The following is a 9319-nucleotide window of genomic DNA, read 5'->3' as shown; positions in this document are numbered from 1 at the left end:
GCTCCACTTTCCCCCAACACACGCACACACACACACACATACACACACACACACACAGTTACTGGCACGTACACACCCAGCCAAACCACTCACAATGATGAAAGCTGGGACCTCTCGCCCTCTTGCCTACGTAATGGAACAGGAAACTCCCAAAGGAGTGGGGAAGTAGGACCGGCTAGCGAAAGCACTCGAGGAAAGAGAGAGGGGTCGCCCCAAGATTTTGTTGCTGTTTAGTGGTGTCCTTAGTGGACAGCTCTAGCCCTAACCCAACTCTAACCTCTAACCTCCTGGCCTCGCCCCAGGTGGAATGGCTGGTCTCATGACAGCTGTAACATTTGGAAACCAAGAAGCTGAAGCCACATTAACAGATGGCTGCATCTCTTTCTTTCCCGAAGGATATATCAGAATTGGCTTTAAGAATAATATTAGCGTGTACGTATATAATAAGCCCTTTCCTTCTCTCTTTAAATTGGCACCAGCTATTAACAGGTTTCTCTCTCTCTCTCTCATCTTCCTCCCTTCCTCCTTCCCTCCCTCCCTCTCCTAAGCTGACCAGATCATCAGTTTCCGGACTTAAGGGGGAAAAATGGCCAAGGATGTGCTCTCTTTACAGCTGAACCAGGGTTTATTTTCCCAGTGTTGAGCCATTCCCAAGTAGAGAGGCTCTTTAACACTAAGGTTCTCTGTGAGTGAACTTCTCACATTCAGCTTGCTTTTGGAATTGCCCATCACTAGGTCCAGGCCAGTTTTATCCTTGGATTTGTCCAGCAACCTAAACAGTATAATTGCACAAGGCCAAGGCAGTACTTTTAATCTAGGAAGAGTTCCCAACTCTCTGTTTAGCAGTTCCAAAATTAGGAGGTAGTGTAGCAAACAGTTTCAGTGTACTGCAAGTGAGAAGTAGAATGGTTGTATGGTACAGAATGTTTTTAAGTGCATTGGTTGTTTACCCTTGTGATCCTCTCGCTGACTGACAGCTGCGGTTCCCTGTGGCAGCCCAGCATTAGAAGAAGAATATCATATTGCATGATAGCTGAGAAAAGATCAAAATTCAAAATTCGAATTCAGGTTTCTAATGAATGTGTATTGCTTTTGTACCACAGTAGTCAAAAAATTTTAAGGTGAATCATCGTTAAGTCTGGGGGTGTCTGTGTGTGTATATATATATACACATTCAAAATTCTAAGAATATAATATATAATGAAATATAATATATCCTAGTATATATATTACGCTAAGAATGTATATGTATGTGCATACATATGTATGTATTTATGTATGCATTATATATATATATATTCTTAGAGTGTTCATCTAGCTTAGACCCTCACTCTGGATTTTCTGTTTTGTTGGAAATAATCTATAGTTCCAGATGATTAGTTAATAACACAACACAGAACATTACTAATTTAAAAAATTAGTTCCTTTTTCATAAGTCACTGTTTTTTTAACAAAAAATGTAAAAAAGAAAAATGAGTTTGAAGACTTCTTCGCTGTGGGCTGACTTTTGATATAGGCATGAAGATATGTTCTTGCCATCTCTTTGTTTCATAACATGTTTTTAACAAATATCTTTCAAATTCAAAGCCACATAATCCAGAAGCATGGAATAATAGCGTTATAAGTATGATTGTATTTGACTGAACTGCACAGAAAGCAATATGTTCACGGTTGGATGTTGAAAAGGCACCTAAAAAAGGTAGAGTATCCATTAGTCCAGAATAAATGTGGGATTTTTCCAAGGATATACCTAGCACAGAGGCAAGCACTTTAAAAGACATATTCCTGCTTGTCTGCTCTAAATAATTTGCATTATCTTCAGCATGGTGTCAATTCAGGAAATATTTACACCTACAGAAGGGTAATGTAGGTATAGATAGATTCCTATAATTTTATTTTAATCACTTCATCTTTATCAGCTTCTGGAAATGGAAATTTTTGCCTGGATTACATTAAGTTGTATAACTGTAGAAACTAATGATAGATATGGTTGAAAATCCTTTTGAATGGACTGTCTTCTCTATGGACAAAATCATACATGGATTTTGAAATTTGAAATGGAGATAATACTGTTAATTGAACTGGTGCCCCTCATCTCCAGATGAAGAAACCAAGGAACAGAAAGGTTAATACTTAGAGCTAGTTGATGGTGATGCTGGACTAGAATCTAGGAGGACTCTTAGGTAATTGTCAAGTAGTTTTTGTTTGTGTACACATTTTTTTCCTTCAGAGAAATAAAACCAACACGTTTTGTCTGCTGAATAAAAATAAGAGGGTCCTCATTTCAGAAACAAAATCCAATTTTGTATTACCCTAAATATAATATATGGGGTTTTTCCCCTTCTAAAATTTTCATCAAAGATGGAAAGTACTAAGATATACTGTGTTTCTTGTTTACCAGCCTGTACCTTTATCTATTATAGAAGTGAGAAAAATTACATAAATGCAATAATAAATTTGTAATTATTAACAACTTATTGATGTCTTTTAATAAACTCCTGAATAAATATTGTTTTATTTCAATTTCACAATATGATATTCACATGAGAAAAACAAGATTTAATACGTGTATGTATAAGTATACATGCATGCATATATACATATATAATCACACACATATATATACATATATAGTACATGCACATACATATATACATATACCTCACACATATACATACATATATTTTACTTGGGTACACACAAAAATACATATACACACGTAAAATATCTATTATTAGCTACCTAATATTTGTAAAGTAGTTAGAGCTTTTAATATCTCTAAGGCTCTCAAAACAGTATCTGGCATACTGTAAGCATTACAGATGTGCTTCCTTTTAGTTATGTTGATGTAGTATATACAAAAGAATTTTAAAAAGTCTCTACAATAGCTGCAGTATTTCAGAAAATATTACATCTGTACCAGTCAGTAACTAATAAGTAATGAATGAGTGGTATGGAAAATAAGTCTTGTGGAAGTTTAGAAGAAGGACAAGTTGCTTCCAGATGAAATTGTCAGGGAATACTTTACAACAGAAGCAGGATTTGAGCTGCACTTTGAAAAATGGGCAGGATTTGGATAAACAGAGCAAGAAGGGTTGGGTTGAGGAGTGTTGTAACAGAAGTAAAGTGTAAAGGCAGAGTTTAATTTTCATTCTTCTCTGCCTCAGAGATAAATATATTTAAGCATGAAGCCAACGGGGAAGTCTCCTTTCTCGCTTTCCCTGACTTTTGAACTCTCTCCCAATATCACTATATTTTTCAAAACAAAGATCCCTGGGAAATTCTCCTTTCTATTATACTCCCTGGGACAATGATATGTTCATATCTGTTGCTTTTAAAATAACATATTCCCATTGTTATGATACAATTTTATATTTACAATGTTGAAATGAAAGCAAGTGTGTGTGTGTGTGTGTTCTTTATAACCTGGGTTTCTCTAGTGCATAAAGAAACAAGGAAGCTGTACTTCTTTTCTCTGTCAGAGTAGAGTGAAAGGTATCCTCCTTACTCAAGCAAAATAGCAAAGTATAGCTGGGCATCAGAAGCTGCAGAGCTTACCGTGTTTAATAAACTTCACCTATGAGTAATATTCCGTTGTCTATATGTGTCACATCCTCTTTATCCACTCATCTGTCGATGGACACTTAGGTTGCTTCCATGTCCTGGCTATTGTAATTAAAGGGGTGGGAGGGAGATGCAAGAGGGAAGAGATATGGGGATATATGTATATGTATAGCTGACTCACTTTGTTATAAAGTAGAAACTAACACACCATTGTAAAGCAATTATACTCCCATAAAGGTGTTAAAAAATAAAATAAAATAAACTTCATGGAATTCGGGCCACAAGAGAGTGGCTATGGAGATATTTCTCTTGGAAAACAATACTCTATTCTCCATCTTCAAACAACTCTGTTACCTATATCATCTTCACTGGCAGGGGACACACTCTTGTATATATTGACTAATGAAAGGTATGTCAAGTAAGGACCTCCAAATATATACTCCTCCATAGAAGAAATGAGAACACTGGCAAAAACTGTCAAAATCAATATTTTCAGAACCGTGAAAATTAACCAATGATTTTCAACAATCCAGGGAATGATTATCCAAGAAAAATGGTTGAATCTTGAAATGAAGAGCAAGCCTTGTAGGGCTTTAACCTGCTCTATCCCCCTGTCCTTAACTCTGTGGTAGTCCTGAAAATGGAACAGCCTTACAACTACTATAGCTGGAAAGCCACCAATCTAGCAGCAACGTTTGAGGGAGCAGAATCAATTTGAAGTATCCCAAAAGCCCCACACACATGGAATTATTACTATTTGACTTACCTGGCAGGTCTATGAAAAGCTCTGTTCTCGTGTCTTGATATGATCTGACAGAGTCCTTACCTTGTATGAACAAGCCTATCTACAGGGAAAGTTTCAAGAAAATTAATGACAATTGTTTAATGTCAGTCTGTCTGAAGTAACATTACTGATTGGGACTAATAAGAAGTTCACCAAACAACCTAAAAGGAAAAACTGGGGAATAAGATGTCAAAATGTTGCAGGAAGGGGAACCCCTTCCAGGACCTGAGAGTGGGCTCTTGTCTAACACTCAGAAATGAATTGTCTGAGGAGACACATGTGCTGACAAAACAAGAGACTTTAGTATAGGAAAGGGGCACCGGGCAGAGAGCAGCAGGGTACGGGAAACTAGGAGAACTGCTCTGCCATGTGGCTTGCGGTCTCAGGTTTTATGGTAGGAGGGTTACTTTCTGGGTTGTCTCTGGCCAATCATCTTGCTTGGCCCATAGTGTGACTCAGGGTCCTACCTGGTGGCATGTGCGTCTCTCAGCCCAGATGGGTTCCAGCATGAAGTATTCTGGGAGGTTGGCTGTCTCCTCCCTCTTTTGACCTCTCCCGAATTCTCCCGGTTAATTTTCAGCACCATGTTCCTTATCTGGACTTCCTGCTGTGAGACAACTCAGGTAACTGGCCCTGGCCAAAGTGGGGGGTTTCAGTCGGTGATCTCCTGACAACCAGAGGCTTTGAAAAACTTCAACATATTTTGGGAAAATGAGAAGATCACTTTGTATGCATAGGCCTGTGCACACAAAGGCTGTGTACATTCCTGGGAAAGGCCCCAGAAGGCCCTAAGCTCTCCTTTCATCTGACCTGGTAATTCTGCAAAAGCAGAAGTGAAGTCTAAGGTGGAGTTAGAAAATGTCTGCCTAAGAGTTAAAGGTATGCCCCATACACATAGAGAGACCCTTGGCGAAAGTTGGGATATTTAAAGATTTTTAAAGAAATCTGTTCAATCATTAGCTGACCATCAAGCTAATTGAGTGGTGACTTCAGTGATCAAACAGGAAAGTAATATATACATTATAGAATTAGTACAAGAAAGTCACTAAAACACAAACAGCTATAACAGAAACTTTGAGTGGGAGTTCTGATTTCCAAAACTGATACATTAATGCAACTCTAAAGGTTTCAATACAAATTATGAGACATGTAAAATAATGAGAAAGTATGGTGCTCACACGGGAAAAAAGTAGTCAACAAGAAGCTATAATATATATGTTTTTTAAAAAAAGAACTAAAGCGAAAGCATATATAAAGAATTAAAGGAAAGAATGAGAACAACATGTGACCAAATAGAGAACACCCACCTGCAGCCGCCTCTAGGCTTCCTGTTCGACCTAAGAGGGAGAAAATTGAGAAATACCACTGAAAGTCATAGGCAGGGATACAGACTCACCAAAAGACCAAGACCTTACCATACAGCCATAGAAAACTTCCTCTCCCACACACCTTACCACCACATCATTTAAACTCCTGTATAATAACAGGAAATACAAGTGAAAGAACTGCATGTCTCAGACCTCATTTAAGAAGTATCTAAGGAAACCTGAAGATTACAGGAGTGACAAAAACAAGGATATCAGAGGAAATTTTAACCTCTCACTCCTACAGCTAGAGCAAGCAATAAGCACAATCTAAATCCCAGTCAGGTAAACATAAAACTTCACACTAGAGGCCAATTTATCTCAGTTCCTTTTACCCAGTACATCATTTCCAGCCTTTAACAAAAATTACAAGAAGTACTACAAGACAAAAAACAAACAAACAACAACAACAAAAAAACACAGCATGATAAGATGAGCAAATATCAGAACTAGACTCATATTTGGCAGAGATGTTGGTATTATCAGACAGGGAATTTAAAATAACTAATAAATACGGTAAGGGCTCTAATGGGAAAAGTGGACAACATGCAAAGATGGATGCATAATGTAAGCAGACAGATGGAAACTCTAAGGAAGAATCACAAGGAAATGCTAGAAGTCAAAAACACTGTAACAGAAATGAAGTGTGCCTTTGATAGACTCATCAATAGGCTGGACACAGCTGAGGAAAGTATCAGCAAGTTTGAAGAAATGTCAATAGAAACTTTCAAAATTTAAATGCAAAGAGAAAAAATAATGAAAAAGACAGAACAGAATATGCAAGAGCTGAGGGACAATTACAAAAGGTGTAACCTATGCATAATGGGAATACCAGATGGCAGAAGAACAAAGGAATGGAAGAAATGTTTGAAACAATAATGACTGAGAACTTCCTGACATTAATGACAGACACCACACCACAAATCCAGGAAACTCAGAACAGAGGGAGGAATAAATTAAAAAGAAAAAAAAACACAAAAAAACAAAGCTAGACATATCATATTCAAACTTCATAAAATTAAAGACAGAGCAAATCTTAAAAGAGAAAAACACCTTACCTATAGAAGGACAAGATAAGACTTATATAGAACTTTTATTCAGAAACCATGCAAGCAAGAAGTGACTGGAGTGAAATATTTAAACTTTTGAGAGAAAGAACCCAAAGATCTAGAATTCTGTACCCAGAAAAATTATCCTACAAAAATGAAAGAGAATTAATTTTCACAGACAAACAAAAATTGGGGAAATTTGTAGCCAATAGACCTGCCTTGAAAGAAATGGTAAAAGAAGTTCTTCAGAAGGAAGGAAAATGATAAAGGTCCGAAACTTGTATCTACATAAAGAAAGAAAGAAAGAGCAGCGAAGAAATATGAGGTCACGTTGGTAATTTGAAATCAGCCACAATGGAAGTATGTACATTTGCATGTTACTAATCAGCCATACAGCTGCAATTAACATTCCCAAATAGTTTGCTAAACTTTTACCAACCCCCCATGTGATATCAGCCTTACTTCTTTTTTTAAAAAGGTGATCATCTTTCAGGACAAAACATGATGAGCTAATAATTTTACTTCAAAGTCTGATTTTATCAGTCCTGTTACTGGGACTCCAACTCCAAATTATGGCAATAGGTAATGGGTTGCTATATTTATAATTCAGTAATCAATTTCTGCCTTTTTCCTTAGTCTTAAGTTTCAATATGTTATTGTTTTTGTTATAATTATTGTATTTGCTTTTCTTATTTTCCTCCTCCTTCATCTATTTCTTATTTTTGTCTTTCCCTTTTATTATTGTTTCTTCAAGAGACAGTGGTATATATGTGGAGACACTGTATCAGGGACTGTCAGCTATACACATTTTTCAAACAGAATTTCTCCCTATATCTTTTTAAGCATTTATTTTCATCTAAAAAATACATTCACATTGTATAAACATCAGAAACCATAAACTATAGTGAATGTATTCCTCTTTTGCTCCCAGTCTCTGCCCAATTAATTTCTATCCTCTCCTTCTAACAGGTAATTCTTATTATTACTTGTTTTTTGCTTCCTACACACTTCATATAAATTTTTTAAATGTGTGTACTGGCAAGTTCAAATATCTATTTTTTTCTCTCCCTTTTAAAACATGAATCCTAAATGCTATATCGGATACCACGTACCTTGCTTTTTCACTTACTATATTTTGAGATATTTCCATATAAGTACATTAAAAGTTTATGTTTTGTACATGTACATAGTTTTTAATCGTGTGGATAAAGCGTGAACTACTACTCCTATAGTTTTCCTTCTCAGTAATCGACACTGTCTTTTCATTTGCTAGAATCAGACACTTTACTGTCATATTTGACTCCTCTCTTTCAAATTCCACATCCAATTCTTCCACAATTCTTGTTGGCTCTACCTTCAAAATATATTCTGCATCAATTCTTTTCTTACTAATTTCACCAATTCTACTTCTATCCCAAGCTATCACTGTATTCCTTGACATCTTTGAGTATCACAGAGCCCCAGAGGCTTATCTGTGAGTTCCTCTGCTTTTGCGAATATGCTCCATGCTTAGTGGGAAAGACTTCACACCCAGGGAGTTCCCCTGTTAACCAGACCAGCTGTACCCCATCTGGATCTGAACCTAATATATTTTACTCCTCTGTCAGTCTGCAAAATTATTCAGACAAACCAATCACATCCTCAAGATGTGAACTGGGATGCGGGTGGGCCACTTGTCTCTGGTTACTACAAAGTCTGCCTTCAACAGCCCCTGCTGATTCACTCTTATCCCAAGTGTAACGCTTGTGTTGCCCTGCATAGTGTGTGGAATCCTCCTCTCCCAGGTTATGTTTGACTAATAAACTGCTGTCAATCTCATCTGTTCAGAGTGGAATGTCATATCTTCAGCCATTTTGTACTATTTAGGGTATGGGACTCATCCTTCACCGGGGGCATGAATAGGATGTACTGAGAACAATCACCATCTAGTTTAGTTTTCTCTTTCATAACTATCACATTCCCCTCCCGAAATCTACTTTCAATACTGCAATCAGTGTGTTGAAAACATGAGTAATATGTTTCTTTTTTGTTTTTTTTTTTGCAGTACACGGGCCTCTCACTGTTGTGGCCTCTCCCGTTGCGGAGCACAGGCTCCGGACTCGCAGACTCAGCGGCCGTGGCTCACGGGCCCAGCCGCTCCGCGGCATGTGGGATCTTCCCGGACCGGGGCACAAACCCGTGTCCCCTGCATCGGCAGGTGGACTCTCAACCACCGCTCCACCAGGGAAGCCCCTAATAATTAATTTAAAAGCATATATATTTAATTGTCTCCTTCTCTAACCAGGTATAAAGTTATTCACTATTTCTGTCCCCTTCCTGAATAGAACATGGATCTTAACACATTTTAGCCACATATTAATCAATACCACCTCATCTGGTTATTGTTGCAAGTGTGTTATTTGTTCCTTTTTTTAACACACAAATGACATATTATTGTCATATTCATGTGTCATTTTGTAATTTTTCTGCTTATTGCTGTTTCTTAATTCTATACTTTCATTCCTCTTCAGTTTTATTCTTACTAAAATTTACTCTTTATTGTTTTCATGAGATCCTGT

Source organism: Delphinapterus leucas, chromosome 17 (assembly GCF_059928025.1).
Source record: "Delphinapterus leucas isolate spDelLeu-1000000601 "Yukka" chromosome 17, BTC_Dleu_Yukka2, whole genome shotgun sequence".
NCBI lineage: Eukaryota > Metazoa > Chordata > Mammalia > Artiodactyla > Monodontidae > Delphinapterus > Delphinapterus leucas.
The sequence above is the reverse complement of the archived record's forward strand: the minus strand, read 5'-3'. Positions refer to the sequence as shown.